Source organism: Ceratotherium simum, chromosome 3 (assembly GCF_057802395.1).
Source record: "Ceratotherium simum simum isolate JZ-2026a chromosome 3, ASM5780239v1, whole genome shotgun sequence".
In the NCBI taxonomy this organism is placed as follows: Eukaryota; Metazoa; Chordata; class Mammalia; order Perissodactyla; family Rhinocerotidae; genus Ceratotherium; species Ceratotherium simum.
Window position 1 is genome coordinate 38,296,372 of NC_141902.1, and position 19,217 is coordinate 38,315,588.

At 39.6% G+C, this 19,217-nt stretch overlaps 1 protein-coding gene across 5 annotated transcripts in view; it reads right to left on the reverse strand.

The window, feature by feature from the left end:
* Positions 1–14,233, reverse strand: part of INO80 (INO80 complex ATPase subunit) — a 118,687-nt gene extending 104,454 nt beyond the window's left edge. For 2 of the 5 annotated variants that reach the window (XM_014780579.2, XM_004421434.3), the window contains exon 1: positions 13,889–14,232. The gene's annotated coding sequence lies outside the window, so the exon portion shown is untranslated. Of the gene's footprint in view, positions 1–13,162; positions 13,454–13,759; positions 13,843–13,888 lie in introns of those variants that run through there. The other 3 variants (XM_087425353.1, XM_087425344.1, XM_087425336.1) reach the window with 3 other exon arrangements.
* Positions 14,234–19,217: the final 4,984 nt, after the last annotated feature.

The window sequence follows — 19,217 nt, forward strand, 5'->3', positions numbered from 1 at the left end:
GAATGGAATACTGATAGATGTTACAACATGAATGAACCTTGAAAACATTATGCTAGGTAAACAAGCCAGTCAAGAAAGGCCTCATATTGTATGATTCCATTTACATGAACTATCCAGAAAAGGCAACTCCACAGAAACAGAAAATAGACTAATGGTTGCATGGGACAGGATTTTGGGGGGAGGGGGAGGGAATGGAGAGTGACTGCTAATGGATAACGGTTTCTTTCTGGGCTGATGAAAATGCTCTAAACTTAGACTGTGGTGATTGTTGCAACTCTGTGAATATACTAAACCAATGAATATACTAAAACCATATATACTTTAAATGGGTGAATTTTATAGACTGAGAATCATATCTCAATAAACATGTTAAAAATGTATCATTTCTGGGGCCAGCCCCGTGGCTTAGTGGTTAAGTGCAAGCGCTCCGCTACTGGCAGCCCGGGGTTCGGATCCCGGGCACGCACTGATGCACCGCTTCTCCGGCCATGCTGAGGCCGCGTCCCACATACAGCAACTAGAAGGATGTGCAACTACGACATACAACTATCTCCTGGGGCTTTGGGGAAAAAAGAGGAGGATTGGCAATAGATGTTAGCTCAGAGCCGGTCTTCCTCAGCAAAAAGAGGAGGATTAGCACGGATGTTAGCTCAGGGCTGATCTTCCTCTCACACACACAAAAAAATGTATCATTTCTGCACAGAAAAAAAACAGTTAAAAAGTAAACGATAAATTGTGAAAAATATTTGCAACACTTTACAAATTTAAATCTCATACAGCAGTTTCTTACAAAATTCTAGCAATACCTCTACCACACAGAACCCACCCAATAATTTTCTGTTTAAAGAGACTGTTACTATTATGATCCCATTTACAGATAAGGAACCAAAGGCTTATACATGTTGAGTAACTTGCTCAAGGTCATACAACTTAATAGGGAATGTGGCTTTGAATCAGATAATCTGACCCCAGAGCCCTCATCTTTAACCGCTATACTGTAAGATTAGAAAATGTCTGGGAAGTTACATCTCAAACAACTGAAGGTGTTTTTCTGGGAACTGGACTAAGAGGGACCTCTACTTTCTATCCTTTCATTTTGATATTTTTCAAAATTCTTACCATGTATGTATTATTTTTCATATGAAAAAGTTACAAAGATTTTGAAATGAGGTATAATTTGTACATATTGAACTGCAGAGATATTAAATATACAGTTTGATGAGTTTTGACATATGCATATACCTGTATAATTCACATATCTAGTAAGATATACCAAGAATAGCTCATTACCCCAAAAAGTTCTCTCTAGCTTGTGCTTCTTCCCAGTCAATTCTTACCTCTTGCCCTAGAGGCAATCACTGTTCTGATTTCTATCACCATAGACTAATTCTGTATGCTCCAGAAATTTACATAGAGGGAATTACACTGCACATACAGTTTTGTGTCTGGATTCTTTTTTTTATGGTATGTTTTGAGATTCATTCATGTTAGTGCATATATCAGCAGTTCACTCCTTTTTGTTGCTGAATCAGATTCCATTATAAAAATAAATATAGCCACAATTTATCTATTCACGTATTGATGAATATTTAGGTTTTCACTTCTCTTTGGGTAAATTTCTGGGAATAGAACTGTTGGGTCATAGGTCAGCATATGTTTAACCTATTAAGAAACCACCAAACAATTTTCCAAAATAGTTCTACTATTTTGCACTACTACCAACAATGAATAAGAGCTCTAGTTGCTTCCCATCTTTGCCAACACTTGGTGTTATAATGGTATCTCACTGTAGTTTTAATCTGTACATCCCTAAACACTGAAATTGAGCATCTTTTCACATGCTTATGAAATGCCTGTTAAAGTTTTTTGACCACATTTCAAAAAATTGCAGTCGTTGTATTATTGAATTACAGGAGTCCTTTATATATTATGATACAATTCCTTTGTCAGATATTTGTATTACTATACATGTTCACGGACTGGAATATTCGTTTTTATTAAGATGTCAATTCTCCCCTAATTCATCTTCAGATTCCCAATCAAATCACAGAGGGGTTTTTGAAGAAACTGACAAGCTCAGTCTAAAATACATATGGAAATGCAAAGGACCCAGAACAGTCCAAGTCTGAAAAAGATGAACAAAGTTGGAGTTCATACTATCTGATTTTAAGACTTATTAAAGTTACAGTAATCAAGATGGTATTGCATTGGCATAAGAATAGACAAATAAACCAATGGTACAGAATAGAGTCCAGAAACAGACCCACAGTTACATGGTCACACTGATTCTTGACATAGGCACTAAAATAATCCAACAAAGAAAGGAAAGTTTTTCCAACAAATGGTGCTGGAATAACTGGAGATCTACATAGGGGGAGGGTGAACCTCAAACCCCTATCTCATACCATATACAAAAATGAAATGTGAGATGAATCACAAACTTAAATGTAAAGCTAAAATGATAAAGCTTTTAAAAGAAAACATAAGAACATATCTTTATGACCTTAGAGTAGGTAAAAATTTCTTAGATAGGACACAGAAAGCACTAACCATAAAAGAAAATATTGATAAACTGACCATCAAAATTTAAAACTTCCATGTTAAAAAAGTGTTAATCATTCTTTGCATGGTTTTATTCTTTATCAGTGTGCAAGGATATTAAAAAATCAGTCTGCAGTGAGCAGTACCAATAACATGCTATCAGGCAAAGTGGCCCCCTTTACAACTCCACACGAAAGAAAGGTGCAAACTGCCTCTAACACAAACGTCATAATCTTACCAGGATTCTCATGTAAGTCTGATGGGTTCCAAGGCCACCAAGAATTACTCCAGAAGATCCTGGTACATTTTCTCTTTCACAGCCCAGATTAGGATTCAATTTCCAGCCATGGCCCTTAAAGTATTTTTTGTGCTCCTCCAGTATCAGTCTAAGGGAAATACTAAAAGCTCCCATGACATATGCTGTGCTTAACCAGCATCCCTTACTAATAAAATAAGCAAGACTATCTTCCCTAACTCTCTAACATTTTACAGGAAGCAACAATTTACTGTAAACTTAAATGGGCAAACTACATAATCCCCATTTCTCTTAGTTCTCTGAGTTGGATCTGTATCATGATTGTTCTTTACCTTCGGTCTTTCTGTATTACCTTATCTGCTGTTTAATAAGGAAGGAATCATATGCAATATCAGAAGCAGTTAGAAGTCTTAGTACCAGAATACTTCCGTTTAGCTCACAATGTGGATGCTTGTACTAAGGCACAAAGTATATGAAAACTGCTTTTCTTTGGTTTCCTTTTTAAAAAATCACAAATAATTAAAATAGATTAAATTAGCAAAACACCAAAAATACAGGAGGAAAAATAACTCAAATACCAAAAGAGAATACACAATTCTGTATTGTATAAAAATTGATAAGAAACTTCATGAAATTCTCATTTAAATCATTTTCTTCCTAACCTATAAAATTTATTCATATCACTCCATTTAGTTGAAATAAAGGTTATCGGTGACTTCTTTATTTTGCTAAATCTAAACTATTAAAATATCTTTTAGCAATTCTGCAAAAAATAATTGGGGAAAAAAGTTTTTCAGGAATATTTTGAGAAAGAGTACGAATAATTAGGTTTGAAAGGGCATTCATTTCCTGTCCACCATAATTATATAACTTTAACAGAATATAAGCTTGATCACTCAGCTGAAAAACATTTCTGCATTCACTGAAACGTTTCAGTTAATCTTAACCATAAAAAAAACTTTCAAAGCCAGCCTCAGTTGGAAGTGAAAACTCTAGTTATGGCATGACGGGAGGAGAGGACAAGGGACCTAACACTAAGTAAGAGCATACTAGTGTACGGGGCTTTTCTGTCCTAGGTGCTTTAATAATACTAGCTCATTTAATCCTCACAATTCGAATCTTATTCTCACTCTAGTTAAATGACTTGCCCAAACTAGAATCAGAACTCAGATCTATTATCAGTAACTCCAAAGCTCCAATTCTTCACCATGAGATTCTGCTATAACAAAAATAAAAAAGCCTCATGACTAGGGTTACTATACCTCCTGGTGGTTTGCCCAAGACAGTTCAAGCATACTTACTAAGCATAATTACTAACAGTCCCTCTCCCTTCACTTTCTTTTTTCTGTGTGTGAGGAAGATTAGCCCTGAGCTAACATCCGATGCCAATCCTCCTCTTTTTTCTGAGGAAGACTGGCCCTGGGCTAACATCCATGGCCCATCTTCCTCTACTTTATATGGGACAGCGTGACAGCATGGCTTGACAAGCGGTGCGCTGGTGCACGCCCAGGATCCGAACCCGGGAAGCGGAGTGCGCCCACTTACCCGCTGCACCACGGGGCCGGCCCCTCTTCACTTTCAAAAGTATCCACGTTTGAACAATAAATTTTTGGTCACCCTACACACGGCAAATAAGAGGTAAATAAATCACAAAGCACTCTTTAAACTGTAGTTGAACCAAAACTTTCCATTCAGACCATCGAATATTCACTAAGAGGGTACTATGAATCAGACATTGAACTAAACAGGAGGAGGAGGGAAAGACCTTGCCCTCAAGGAGGAGAGGCTGACACAGCCCTCAACATGGAGCCAGAAACAACCTGCTCAACCAAAGGGATCACTACAAGGGCATGGGAACAGCCTAGCAATTTAATGAGCAGATTTTACCCAAAGCACAAACTTTCAGAGATAAAAATACACCTGCATTTTAAATGGAATGAAGAATTACCAGCTAAAAAAGGATGGCCCTTCCGTAAATTTCTAAAATGGCCAAGAGAAAATATTTTGGCCTACCTCACAGGTATTTAGTGAGAAGGAAAAAAATGCTTATCCACATTTTCTCTTTCCTACTTTTCCTCCTTAACGAAATCAGATTATACCAAAATAAAATATGATACTAAGGGGGGAAAAAAATCAATTACAATGCATTTGCTTTCTTCTAGGAAAGAATCATTTCAACTCCCTAAAAGAATATTTTCACCAAGATGAGGAACAAAACATCTTATCAGAATAATAAAACAAAGAGCCTTACTAACACAACTGCCTGGGGTGGGGGGGTGGTTCTATACTATACACCACAGACAGAGCATTTGGTCAAACAAGTTTAATCCCCACTTATTAAGCATTTAGGGTCTAAATAATACTAAATCAAAAAATCCAAAAGGGAGGAAATGTTTCCTGAAGTAGCTAGTGGACCTTTCACATGCAAGTTTTAAAAAAAATTTTTTTAAGTTAAGCTATATTAGAGGTCCCTAAGCTATATTTTCATAAGTCTTCCAGGGAAAAGCACCCAATCTGAATTAATAACAATTTTTGAAATTAAAAATCTGAAAACATAGCTCAAGACCCTCTCTTACTGAAGAACCAGTGACTTCAACAACTTTCACAGCTAGATCCACGAAAACACTTATCTTTTTCAGGGAATGAGATAGCTGAGAAAAAGATGCTCCCATAGAAGAGATAAATTAAAAGATTGAATTCACAGCTCAGAAAATCTTGAGCAACTCAGTTCATTCCTCAGCAAAGAGAAAATAAGATTAGCTTACTTGATAGTTACAAAAGTACTGGGAAAATTTAGTTATCAGTTCTGTATAGTTAGCCCCCTATTATTATATGAGTGATGGTGAGAGGTAATTATTGAGAATAAGAAATAAGAGACATCCATAAACAGCCAACATTCCAAAATTCACTTTATATTTAGTTTTCCTATACTAAAAGTCAGTTTTCATTTTGGGAGTGAACACATTAATTGGTGTGAGTGGTAACAGAGAAGTTATTTAGCACTGTGTTCTCCAAAAGAAGCCTGAGAAATCAAAGTTCAGGTAATTTATCCCAGGGACAAACCATAAATAAATATGAGTTGAATTGTACACTAAATGGATCTTGCTTTTCTTTTCTTTGCAGGGTAAGATTTGCCCTGAGCTAACATCTGTTGCCAATCTTCCTTTTTTTTTCCCCTCCCCAAAGCCCCAGTGCATGGTTACATATCCTAGTTGTAAGTCCTTCTAGTTCTTCTACGTAAGCCACCGCCACAGCATGGCAACTGACAGACAGGTGGTGTGGTTCTGCAACCAGGAAACGAACCCAGGCTGCCAAAGCGGTTTGAGTGCCGAACTTTAACCACTAGGCCATCATGGCTGGATCAAGACGTGATGATTTTAACACCAAATATAATTACTCTCATTATCTTCACTACACAGTCTGCCCAGTCAATTTGAATAAGGCAGGTATGTTTACCTCAAATTAGGTGCTCAATAAACACTTGTTAGACTTTTTCCTCTATTCAAGAAGCTTGGGGGATGGGGACGGAGACTTCATTACAAAGAATTCCAAGTAGGGATCCAAATTCTTTGATTTTGTTCTATCAAATGCTACTGTAATAAGGAGGCTATATATACACACTCCATTGAGAGCTATGTGCCAAATTTTGTATGCCTATGCACTCTATATATGTATTAACTCATTTAATCTTTTTATGACATAGATACCATTATAACCTCCATTTTACAGATAAAGTAAGCTTAAGTAACCTGCCCAAGGTTACACAACTAGAAGTGGCAGAGCCCGGACTGGAATCCAAGAAGTCTGACTCCAAAGTACCACATACTACTTAACGACTTGTTTATTTTGCTGCTCAAACTGTTCCAGTTTTGGCCACTGGGAGCTCTTGCAGTTGGTTCCTGTGCTCCTTTGGTATATCATCAATGCAGGGTTGTGATTGTTGTAATGGTGGTGGTTGGAGCACTTCCTTACTTTCTGGCACTACAAGATATTCCAGGCTCATCTTGAATATTTCCTGCCCCAGTCCTAGAATCAGCCATTTCTCCAAGGATCTCTAGTTCCTTTTACTGGATAATGGTATTAGAAACCAAGATCTGGGTGTTATGTGTGCTCCTGGGATTCTTTTAACCTTCTCAGCCAACAAAGCACAGAAATATGTGTGTGTATATAAACCCAAGTATGTACACATATCTGTAAATATTTCAATATGTAACCATCTGTATATGTATTAAGCTAAACATGGGTTCATACTGATGTCTCCAATTCAAATCAGTTACCACATGGATCACTGTAGCCTCTTTCTCTTGCTTACTGCAAATTCTCTCTAACAGTGAGAAGCCTGTTTCCTACCCTTCATTTACTAATTGTTCAACTGTTGTATACACGTACATCAGTATCAGAATTAACCTGTATCCCCAGGGGACACAACTTTATCAATTAGACTACAGTGCTTATGTGCAGTTCCTTTTGTCTTAGCTTCCACTCATTTCCAAGGTTTCTCAGCTCAGCACTCTCCTCTTCCCCCTTATAGTAAGGTTGTTTCATACACGTGCAACACAATTAGATTCTCTTGTCACACTCTGCATCCCTTCCTGGGATCCCTCACCTCCTAAATGATTTTTGTTTAATTTGTACACATTAAAGTTTACCCTTTGTGCTGTAAAGCCCTATGGGTTTTGACAAATGTGTAATGTCATGTATCCACTTTACCAAGCAGTATTTTAACTGAGTTAAATGGTACTACAATCCTCTATGGAAGCAGTACGGCTGGGTAGAAAGAGAAGCTGAAGTCAAGAGCTGTGAGTTTAATACTATTGACAAGCCATACACTTTAGGACTATCAGCTGTCCTCTCAGGGTCCCAACAGCCTCAATGTAAAATGAGGGGGTTCAATCAGATGATAATATGTAGCATTTATTAAACACTTATTCTGTGTCAGGGATGGTGCTAAGCACTTCAAATGTATTATCTCATTTATTTCTAACAACTCTTTATATAAAGTAGATACTATTACCCCCATTTAAAAGATGGAATTAAGGCTTAATAATAACGTGCACAAGATCATCCAGTCAGGGAGTCACAGAGCCAAGACTCTAGAGCAGGAGTTGGCACAATATGCCCTGCATGCCAAATCCAGCCCACTGACTATTTTGGTAAATTCTGACAGGTAAGAATGGTTTTTACATTTTTAAATAACTGGGGGAAAAAAAACTGTACTTCATAACACATGAAAATTATACGAAATTAAAATTTCAGTGTCCATAAATACAGTTTTATTGGAACATAGCCCCCCTCACTCATTTACATATTGACTGTGGCTGCTTTTGCACTACAATGGCAGAGTTGAGTGGCTGCAACAGAGAAGGCATGACCAGCAAAGCCTAAGATTTATTATTTGACCCTTTACAGAAAAACTTTTCCGAGACCTGCTCTAGAGCCTGGCCTACTGTTATATTCTAAGAATGATTCTAAAAAAGGCAAACTATTACTAACATTAAAATAACATCCTAGACACAAATATTTTAGAGCCTGAACTAAAAAGCTTAACGTAGCAAAATACCACCTCTTTGAGCTATAATCTTAAATAGGAAGATACTTCTATTAACATCTACTGGTATTCAGTACATAACCACAAAGGTTAATGCATTGTAACTATTTTCTTTATTGATGTAATTTCCCTGACTTATCTAAAAAAAGATCCAAGGGCCAGCCCCATGGCTTAGCAGTTAAGTGCACGCGCTCCGCTGCTGGCGGCTGGGTTCGGATCCCGGGCATGCACAGACGCACCACTTCTCCAGCCATGCTGAGGCCACGTCCCACATACGGCAACTAGAAGGATGTGCAACTAAGGCAGACAACTATCTACTGGGGCTTTGAGGGGGGAAAAAAAAAAAAAAAAGGAGGAAGATTGGCAATAGATGTTAGCTCAGAGCCGGTCTTCCTCAGCAAAAAGAGGAGGATTAGCACGGATGTTAGCTCAGGGCTGATCTTCCTCACAAAAAAAAAAAAAAAAAAATCTGAGATATTGTCTATTCAAAAAAAAGGTTCTGCTGTCAATACTTTATAAACTAAAATTCTAGATTAAACTGTCAAAATGGTACTTACAATTATAGCTTGTTGAGAGCACCATGTGCCAGGTACCATTCTATGCATTTGTGACTCATTCATTTCTCACAATTACCCTCTATGAAGTAGGTACTACTATTATACTAATTTAACAGACGAAGAAATTAAGGCTTAAATAGCTTTCCAGACGCCAGGCAGTTAATAAGAGGGAGAGCTAAAATTCGAACCCAGGTCATCTGGCTCTAGGATCTACATATGGGTTCGGCTATACTACACTGCCAATAGATTACAATGCTTCTGTCAACAACGCAGATTAGGGCCTTTAAACAAATGAAAAGAGTGTCTCAGTATTTAAAAAGAAAACAAAACAAAAACAAAAACTAAGTACTAGTAACTCATATCAGTACCTCAAGGGAAATATTTAGGTTTATACTTCTCTATGGCACTCAGAGTTTGCATAATTGTGTGTTTATATTTGCAAAGCCCCTCTGTACTCTCCATATATACACATATAACTGGACTGATTCACTTGTACACCCCTAGAATCTACCACGGTCCCTTGAGTGTGGCAGATACTCAACAAATGGTTGTTGGGAGGATCAAAAAGCATTCACTGGGTGTTCAACAAATATTTATTGAGTGAATGAACGACCAGAATGAGAAGTTTCATAAACCATTAGGTACAAGTATCACTAAATGGTTTGTTGACCTGAACTTAACTAGGGCTAAATCACAAAAGTCTCTGGCTTAGTAACCCTTAAATTGTGTCTGGTCTGTTGTTGAGCCTTAACTACCTTCTGTGCTAATAAGTTTCATAAAGAAAACCATCATTATACACCTGTCAAACAATATTCATTTTCAGCTAGTTCTAATTTTCCAGGATTATTACTCATGTTTTTCCTAATTCAATACAAATTAATCATAGTCCATCTCAGTCTTCATCATTCCATTGTGGAGTCAAATTTCTTTCCTTTTTTTTTTTTTTGTGAAGAAGATCAGCCCTGAGCTAACATCCGTGCTAATCCTCCTCTTTTTGCTGAGGAAGACTGGCTCTGAGCTAACATCTATTGCCAATCCTCCTCCTTTTTTTTTCCCCCAAAGCCCCAGTAGACAGTTGTATGTCATAGCTGCACATCCTTCTAATTGCTGTATGTGGGACGCGGCCTCAGCATGGCCGGACAAGCGATGCATGGGTGCACACCAGGATCTGAACCCGGGCCGCCAGTAGTGGAGCGTGAGCACTTAAGCGCTAACACGGGGCCAGCCCCCAAATTTCTTTATCTTCACATGAAAGCCTCACCACTGCCTTCATCATTTATACTGCCATTTTCCGGAAACTTCTCTCCTGCTTAATTTGTTCTTCCTTGAGGTGCGATAACTGGAATCCATTCAACAGGCTAAGAATGGATGTATTGTGGTTCCGTACCAAGATAATGCAGTCCATTTTTAAATTTTATTTCTCATACCTCTCTTGGGAATGACTAACATTTTGCTGGCCTTTCTGGCAACATTCTCAGGATAAAATGACCATTTGGCCTACCATTCTTTTTACTACATTGATGTTCACTGGCCATTTTTCTGTTCATAAACAAAGATACAAAAGATTTACCCACAGTTTATCCTACTCACCTACTAACTTCTTGCTCAGAAAAGCTAGCTGTCATATGCAAACCCAGAGGCACCTTATTTGTTCTTTTATATGAATTAAGAATAGTTTTAGTACCATTACCAAAAGGTGAACTCTATACTTGAATACCCTGAGAAAACCCTATATGCCATACATGTTGTTCCTTCCTACCACATAACAAATAGCTTCTCCTCTTCCAAATCAAAACTAAATATATAGCATGGCCCTTGGTACGTTTATTTCTTCAAAGATGAAAATAAACTAATATTCATCAATATGCTGTCTTATGTCATTTAATCTCAGAAATGAAAATTATTATACCCACTTTACAGAAAAGGACAACTGAAACTCAAAAAAGTTCAGTAACTTACCCAATGGTAAGTAGGACTCAAACCCAAGTCTTTTTAAGTCTAAAACCAATGTCTTTCCCTTATACTACCAGGTTTCTCCTCAGCTAAACTATCATTTGCTCTTCCTGAAAGAAGTCATGTTTATGTTCTTGTGAACATTAATTTAAGAGTCAATAATCCTAATAATAATAATTCTTGTTATGGAAACCACTGGTTGCCCCATATGAAATAACTTAGCTATGTGTCCGGGACTCTGCAGGGCAGAGGTTCTTAAACTAGGGTCCATGAACTTGGATGGAAAAAAATATACATCCTTATTTTCACTAACCTATCACTGAAATTAGCATTTCCTTCAATTCTGAATGTAGGCAGCACACCACAGCAGTATTAGCAGGACTATCACTAGCTGTTACTTAACTCAGTAAAAAGCAAATTTCTTACTTCATAATTGTTTTTTAAAATATGTGAACTATATTTTATACATTTAAAAGCCGTAGGCTGAGAAGGGGTTCACAGGCTTCTTCAGACGGCAAAAGGGTCCACAGCACATAAAAATGTAAGAACCCTGCTCTAGAAACCATCACACAAGCTATGTGTCAATCCTCAGTAGGGAAGGTTTATAAAGGCATGTTAAATACAGTTTACTCACTGTCCTCCAGTCCATTAAAAACATGGATAAAATTTACTCCCAGTGATTTTCTTATATCTAATTTGTCAACTACATTTACTACTACCGATCTCCTATTTCTGACCTAACACATATGGAAAGCTCTCTTATGTACTTATTAAACCCAGGCATTAAGCTTCTTTGTGATCAATTTTTCAACCCTAAGCAAACTTACTGTATCATGATTAGCAAGTGAATCCAATGCTTCTGTAACTGAATTTCTGACTTAATGTACAGCCAAGGTCTGAATGTTTGTACCTCAACCCCCCCTCCCCCTCGAATCATATGTTGAAATCCTAACCCCCAAAGTGACGGTATTAGTTGGGACGGGAGCCCTCATGATTAGGATTAGTGCCCATAAAAGGTGTTTAGTAAGTATTAGTGACTATGCTCTTCTCATTCTCTGCATGCTAACCCTATCATATCAAAATTCTTATGCAACTTTAAAACTTGTCATCAACTTCACTTATTTTCCTACAAAAACTCAAAAGTTTCCTACTAACTGTATCCCATTCTGACCATTCTAAAATTCACTGCATTCCAGTATTTATATTTTGTGTGAACTTGTATGTTGACATGTTAAATCCGCAAGCCAGTTTTAATCTTCTTGTGGGCAGAAGAGGTGTCTATTATTCCTCTCCTAGCCCTATATCTACACAAGTAACAGCAGTCAAAAGCCGTTATGTCACCGTCCCTTAGGAGTACTATGACAAACTTTCATTAAGTGAAATTATAACACCATAGTTTATGGTCTGTTGCTTAGACTTAATCACACTTCCACCTTGATGTACTCAAAAGGATTTTATTAGTCGTAAGTTTTTCTAATCACATTTGTGCTCTTTACAATTATTTCCTATTAAAAGACAGAGACCTTTAAAAATTGGTTTGGATTCTTCTGAAACAAAATGTAGAGGAAAAGAACAAAGTAACCTAAAATAATGGAATTTAATCCTTAAAAACACAAATTCACTTTAGAATCTAGTAGGTATGCAACTTTTACCATATATAATAATCTCAAATTGTCATTTTATAGGAAGAGCTTGAGAATTTCAAGCATAAAACACAACCAGAACGGAATATTATTTGGCAATAAAAAGGAACGAAGTCCTGATACATGCTACAATACGGATGAACCTTGAAAACATTTTAAGTGAAAGAAGCCAGTCATAAAACGACACATATTGTATGATGCCGTTCAAACAAAATATCCAGAAAAGGCAAATCTACAAAGACAGAAAATAAATTAGTGGTTGCTAGGGGCTGGGGGGAGGGGGAATGAGGAATGGCTGCTCAGGGGCTTCTTTTTGGGGTAATGCATTTGATAGTGGTGATAGCTGTACAACTCTATGAGCACTGTATACTAAAAATCACGAAACTGTACACTTTAAAAGGCTGAGTTTTTTGGTATGTGAGTTATATCTCAATAAAGCTGTTACTTAAAAAATAAATAAAAAGTCCCCACTAGTAAACCACAACAAAAATTTCCTTGGGAAAGGAAGTCAGGAAAGTCACTGATTGGAAAAGTAAGCTCCTTATCTGTAATGTTAGCGAGGTCAGCCCCCTAATTCCCTCTCCCATCCCTACCAACAAGTACACGAACATGAAACCAGACAGTGTATGAATCAAAGGAAAATTTGGCCACAGCTGGCTGTTACCTAAAACAGTGAGTGCCTTCTTAGACTCTATCACTCCTAAACTGTAGGGGGCTTCCACCCTTGGTGATTACGGAAGTAGTATTCATCAGCAAGCTCTAGAAGGAATGTCCAAGTAGGATGACACTTGCCTACACGCCCTACAAAAGCCTAAAAGACCAGAAGAGGTGTCACCTACACACTCCTAAGTCTGTGCACGTGTTAGGCTGCCCCCACCCAACACCAACAGGCAGCATGCACCATTCACCCATATCCCAACTTGCTCCCCATAAACTGACACACTACCAAGCCCTCAGATCTCATTTGTCTAAAAAGACAAATATAGCCCTAACCGAGTTCCCACTCGAGACCAACCAGCCCCCGCCCTGCCCCACCCCACCCCCAAACCCACACACGTGTTAGCCCGACACCGCCCCACCAGGTCCCACGTGCACCTGGTCTAACACACTCCCCACGTGTGGGCGCCCCACGGGCTTCCTCCGCTGGCTGAGGTCACCGCGTGACCCCAGGTCTCCAGAGGCTTAAGAGAGGAAGGACAAGGCCCAGGTCCCTGAGGTTCTAACCCTGCGGGGAGTGTCCACACCCATCCTCCCTACTAACCCCAACAAATCCAAGGGCCGGGGGCGACGGCCCCTTTAAGACGCGGCCCAGTCGTCGCCCGCAGAGAGGGGCGCAACGGGGCCTACACCATCCCCCCTCCGTTCGTCCGCCCACGTCTGGTCGCCTCACCTCGGGCCGCCGGGCCCCGCCGCCGCGGCGGCGGCGGAGGGGGGGCGGGGTGCGGGCGGGGTCCGGAGGGGGGGGTCGCCCCGCCGACGGTGGAGCCGCGGTTCGCTCTCTGAGGCCGTGGGACGGTGACTGCGTTGGGCGTGGACGCTCCTAGCTCGCTCCCTCGGCGGCTCCTGGGACCCCAAGATGGCGGCGGCGCTGAGGCGGCTGCGGGCGCTGGGCCGGCGGCGGCGGCGGCCACTTTCACTCACTGAGAGGAGCGGAGCAGGGACACGGGGAGCCATGGCGGGGGGGAGGAGAGGCGCCATAGCCAGGCCAGAACAATCGAGCCGCTACTCAGCTGGCTTACCCCCGCCCCGCCCACGCTCACTGCTCGTCGCCAGCCCGTGGCCCCCCGCAGTGGCACTGCCGTCGGCCTCGTGCAGCTCGCACCCCGCCGCTGCCGCCTGACGCCCCGCTCGGACCGGGGTTCGTGGGGAGACCCTGATCCATGCCATCTGAGTGCAGATTGGTCGGGGCTGGGACTGGCGAAGATTGCCGAAAGGCGGCGGGGAGGAGGAGAAGGATGTCATCGCTAGAGTGAGCAAGCAGATCTCGCGGGTGCAAATGTCGCGAGACCTCTACAGGCCTGCAACCGCCCAAGAAAGGTTACTTTTCCCGGAAGTAACGTCAATCGAAACGGCCCGGGGTCTTGGGAGTGGTGGTTCACGCGGGCAGGAGGTGGGAGAGTGCTTGTGATTAGTTTGTTAGGGGATACCGAACACTGATGAGATCACTTAAAGGAAAGGATAGGCTCGGATGTGATATTTTATCGTTTCTGGCCCCTTTGGGCGGGGTTGTGCATCGTCTGGGAAGTGCCTGCCATGTAGAGCCGCTCTTATACAGCAGTTTGGGGCTCCCCTTTAGGCTCAGGGACCACGATCGCAATGCTGTGGTATAGTTAGGCAAGATGCCTAAGTGAAGGCTTTAGGATTCAACAGACCTGTTAGGATGACACAGACCTGTCATCGGAAATGTTTCCCTGTTCTCACATCCACCCAATGAGCCTTTGAAAAGTGAATAATGGATTTGTCTGTGCCACCTTCATAGTTTGAGGCCCCTGCTACCCACATTTACTCAAGTTAATGCAACGCAACTACCAGGATCTCTGATGAGAAGTACCTAGTGCAGACCCCAACTGCAGATAAGGATTAAAACTTCCTGAAAGTTAGCTATGCTATTTCAGCTCCTTCACGTCTTATGCTTTAATTCATTTCAATCTGGCCTTTAGCACTTAAGCAGAACAGCGTTTGCTTAAGGTCATTAAGTAGCTTTCTTGTGCTAAATTCACTGGACTTTATATAAAGTTAGTTTTGCTTCAAGGCAAAAGTACAATACGACCCTGTATGTAAGAAAGAAGGGGACATAAGAAAACACACAAGTATCTCTCATTTGTGGGAGAAAAAAAATACAAGGATAAACCAGAAATTAAAATGATTGAAGTCTTATATGAGAAGGGTGGAAAGAAGGGGAGGGATGGGAACAAGGTAGCAGCATTGACCAGAAAGCGGCAAATATTTCGTACAAGACCGACTCTTAGAAACATAGTAATGTTTCACATACCTCGAAAAGTAAAAACCTAAAACCAACTAGGATAATATTTGAGTCACAATGAGCTGACTCTTTGGAGCATAGACCAAAAGGAAAAGAATAAAGGGAGAAAAGTCAGTAAGCTAGGGAGGGACCAAGTTGTAGAGTCCTTTATGTTCAAAGGTAGATTGTTGTATTCGTTTTCTGTTGCTGTGATAACAAATTACCACAAATGTAGTGGCTTAAAACAACACAAATTTATTATCTTACAGTTCTGTAGGTCAGAAGTCTGACACCGGTATCAAACTGGGCTAAAATCAAGGTGTTGGCAGTGCTGCCTTACTTTGTGAAGGCTCTAGGGAAGAATTTGTTTCCTTTTCCAGCTTCCAGAGACTGCAGGCATTCCTAGGTTACTGGCTCCCTTCCTCCATCTTCAAAGCCAGCAATGGCAGGTTGGGACCTTCTCACATTGCATCTGACCAACTCATCCTTTTAAGGATCTTTGTGATTACATCAGGCCCACCCAGATAATCCAGGATAATCTCTCTATTTTAAAATCAACTGATTAGCAACCTTAAATCCACCTGCAACCTTAATTCCCGTTTGCAACGTAACCTAACATTTTTAGGTTCTGTGGACATCCTTGCGGAGGAGGGCATTATTCTCCTCCCTGCATCTGTCCTAGAACTTCTGATGTACAACTCTCTACACCCTTCATCTATGACTTTCACACTAAATTCCAGTTGTTTCCAATCTCTAAAATAGTCCTGCATTCTTAATGAAAAGTCTTTGTACATTCTTTGCCTCAGATTTAGTACATCATATAAAATTTAATCCACAGTTTCTTTGTGATTTGAATTTAAACTGAGATTTAATATTTTCTAAAAATATCTTGATTTTATTTTACAGTTCACTGTAACATTTTCTGTTTTCTGTCCAAATGGAGGAGTCTCTTTGGCTTTCTTTAAATATTGTTCACAATCATTCAATATGCCATATTTAATTTTATTAGAATAATGTTTAAATACATTAGAAAATAAAGAAAGCATACAGATTATTCTTTAGTGATCATTGTGAGGAAACTTTGTGCAGTCAATTTAGGATATGTATTTTATTTCCGATAATAAAGCAATAAACAAAAACAAAGATGTGGGAGCTGGGGACCCAAAAGTGAGTATAGACACTAAGGAATGAACTTAACCGTATAACAAATGAGTAACATAGCCACTCGGCAGTGGGTGGGGAAGAAAAGAACTCACAAAAGTAACTGAGGCAAACGGTATCTTGACTGGATACCTAAGAATAAGACCAACTAAACTGTACGTAAATGCTGGGATCCACATACTAAGTGTTCCTCATAGCGGGGAGTGTAGGTTAGCAATTTGAAACTACTTAATGTGTATGCTAGAATTAAATATATTGTAGATCATTAGCTGGGTTTCTCATTGTTGGAGAAAAAATTTATTAAGTAAGGAAACGGGGAAAGCTAAAATGAAGACTGTGGTGTTGGACTGGAATCTGAGGTATCAGTATAAACACATGGTTTTTAATATATGTACAGTAGGTACAGAAATATAGATTGGTGTTTATGTGTGGATCATATACATATATTTCCTAGTTCTATCTGCTGAGTAGAAGCAATGAGGATACCTATTACCCAGATCTTGATTTCTAAACACCATTCTCCAATAAAAAGAACAAGGAGAACCTTGGGGAAATAGTTGATTCCTGGGCTGAGGCAGGGACAATACAAGATGAGCCTGGAATATCTTGTGGTGCCAGAAAACAATGCTCAACAAAGGATGTCACAAGAACACAGGAGACCACCTGAAAGAGCTCCTAATGGCCAGAGCAACAAGATAAATAATGATAGTATTTCATTATGATCCATAGACCCATAGATATTTATTTTTAACGTTCATGCATCCATACTTATATAAATAAATAATTGGTTATTTAAATGAATGGAGGAGAAGTGACAGCTCTTTCTTAAAGTAGAACTCCAATTAATAAATGTAGAAGGAAAGAGAGGTAACAAAATCACCATTAAGCAAACACCACGGTAATAACTGTTACAGACAAGATTCACTGATGGATGCTAAATTAATGGGTGAAAATTTGAGGAAAAACAAGATTTACATAGATTCAACATGTCTCACCAAAGATACATTTTAGCAGAAAGGGAAAGAGAGTAACTTATAATGGTGAAACTCAGCAGAAACCACCTTCCAAGTGATCAAGGTAAACATCATCAGTAACATGACATTTATATCATGAGCCCCTTGATATTTTGCATTGAGAAGTACACATCATTTCTGTGGTATTCTTGCTGAAAGTGCATGACCTCATTCCAATCCTGAAAAAAAACTTTGGACAACCTGAAATTGAGGGACTTTACAAAAAATCATTGATCAATACTGTTCAAAACTGTCAAGGTCATAAAAGACAAGGAAAGACCTGGGAACTCTTACAGACTGCTAGAGACTAAGGAGAAATAATAAGTAAGTGCTGTGTGGAGTCCTGGAAAGGATCCTGGAACAGAAAAGGGACCTTGGTGGAAAAACTGGTGACGTTTGTATAAGGTCTTTAACTTAGTTCGTAATATCATACCAATGTTAATTTCCTTGTTTTGATGATTGTACTAAGGTTGTGTAGGATGTCAATATTGGGGAAGCCGGGTGAAGAATATACAGAAAATCTTTTTGCACCTTTTCTGTAAGTCTAAAATATAGTTCAAAATAAAAAGTTAAATTTTTTTTCATTCCATTTGACTTTTCAACTGTATTCATCTCCGTTCCTGAAACACTGTCTTCCCTTGACTTTGGAATCATGATGTTCTCCTGGTTTTCTTCTTCTCCTTGGACACTATTTTTCATAACCACTACAACTGGTCCACTGGTTCATAGATCCTGGTCTTGACAAAATTAGGGATATGCAGAAACTTACATGAAAGTAGAAAAATATTTTAAGACACAGTCTCCTCAAAGTCCTTACCTAACTTGAAATCGCAGGAGACACAGGGGGACTTCACTTACGAGGAGGTAGAAGTATAAATTCAAGCATTTCTCAGATGTGGCAGAGATGGCAACAATATGAGCGATAATAACCGTGAAGCTGCACCCACCAACCACCAACTTCATCCAGAAAGGGGTTAGTTCCCCCCATCCTGACTGCTATCTGGGACTCCAGGGAAAACAGGGAGGAGAAGAACAAGTGCATTCTGCCTAGGATCTGCAGCATCCACATCTTAGGCATTAAAGCAAGGGCCAGAAACTGGTGATCTTTGGCCGTAACTGGCCTCCAGGTGTGTGTGTTTGTTTTGTTGGAGTTTTTTCTTAAAAACCAGAAGATCTAGCAACACCAGTCCAACAGCTGCGTGGAAGTAAACTGTAGCTTCTCCCTTTAGCAGAGTATATGCTCTTCTGTTCACCTGAGTCCCTCCCTATGACTACCAGTAGTTCTATTTAACCCAGTCCACTGACACTGTTTCCATGACTGCCCAACTTTTGCAGATATTTCAGTTTGAAATTCCTACAATAAAAGATTTTTATTTATTTGAATTTGTCACTGTAATTGAGATGGTTTTTGTTCTAACTAGTATGGGTTAGTAAGTGTGGTTCTGAAAGCACATAAACATAATAACAGCTAACATTTTGTGAGCACTTAGAATGTGCTGGGCAGTGCTCTAGGAGCAATACACATTTAACCTTCAGAAAAGCCCTTTATTTCTATTTTATGAAGAGGAAACTGAGCCGTAATG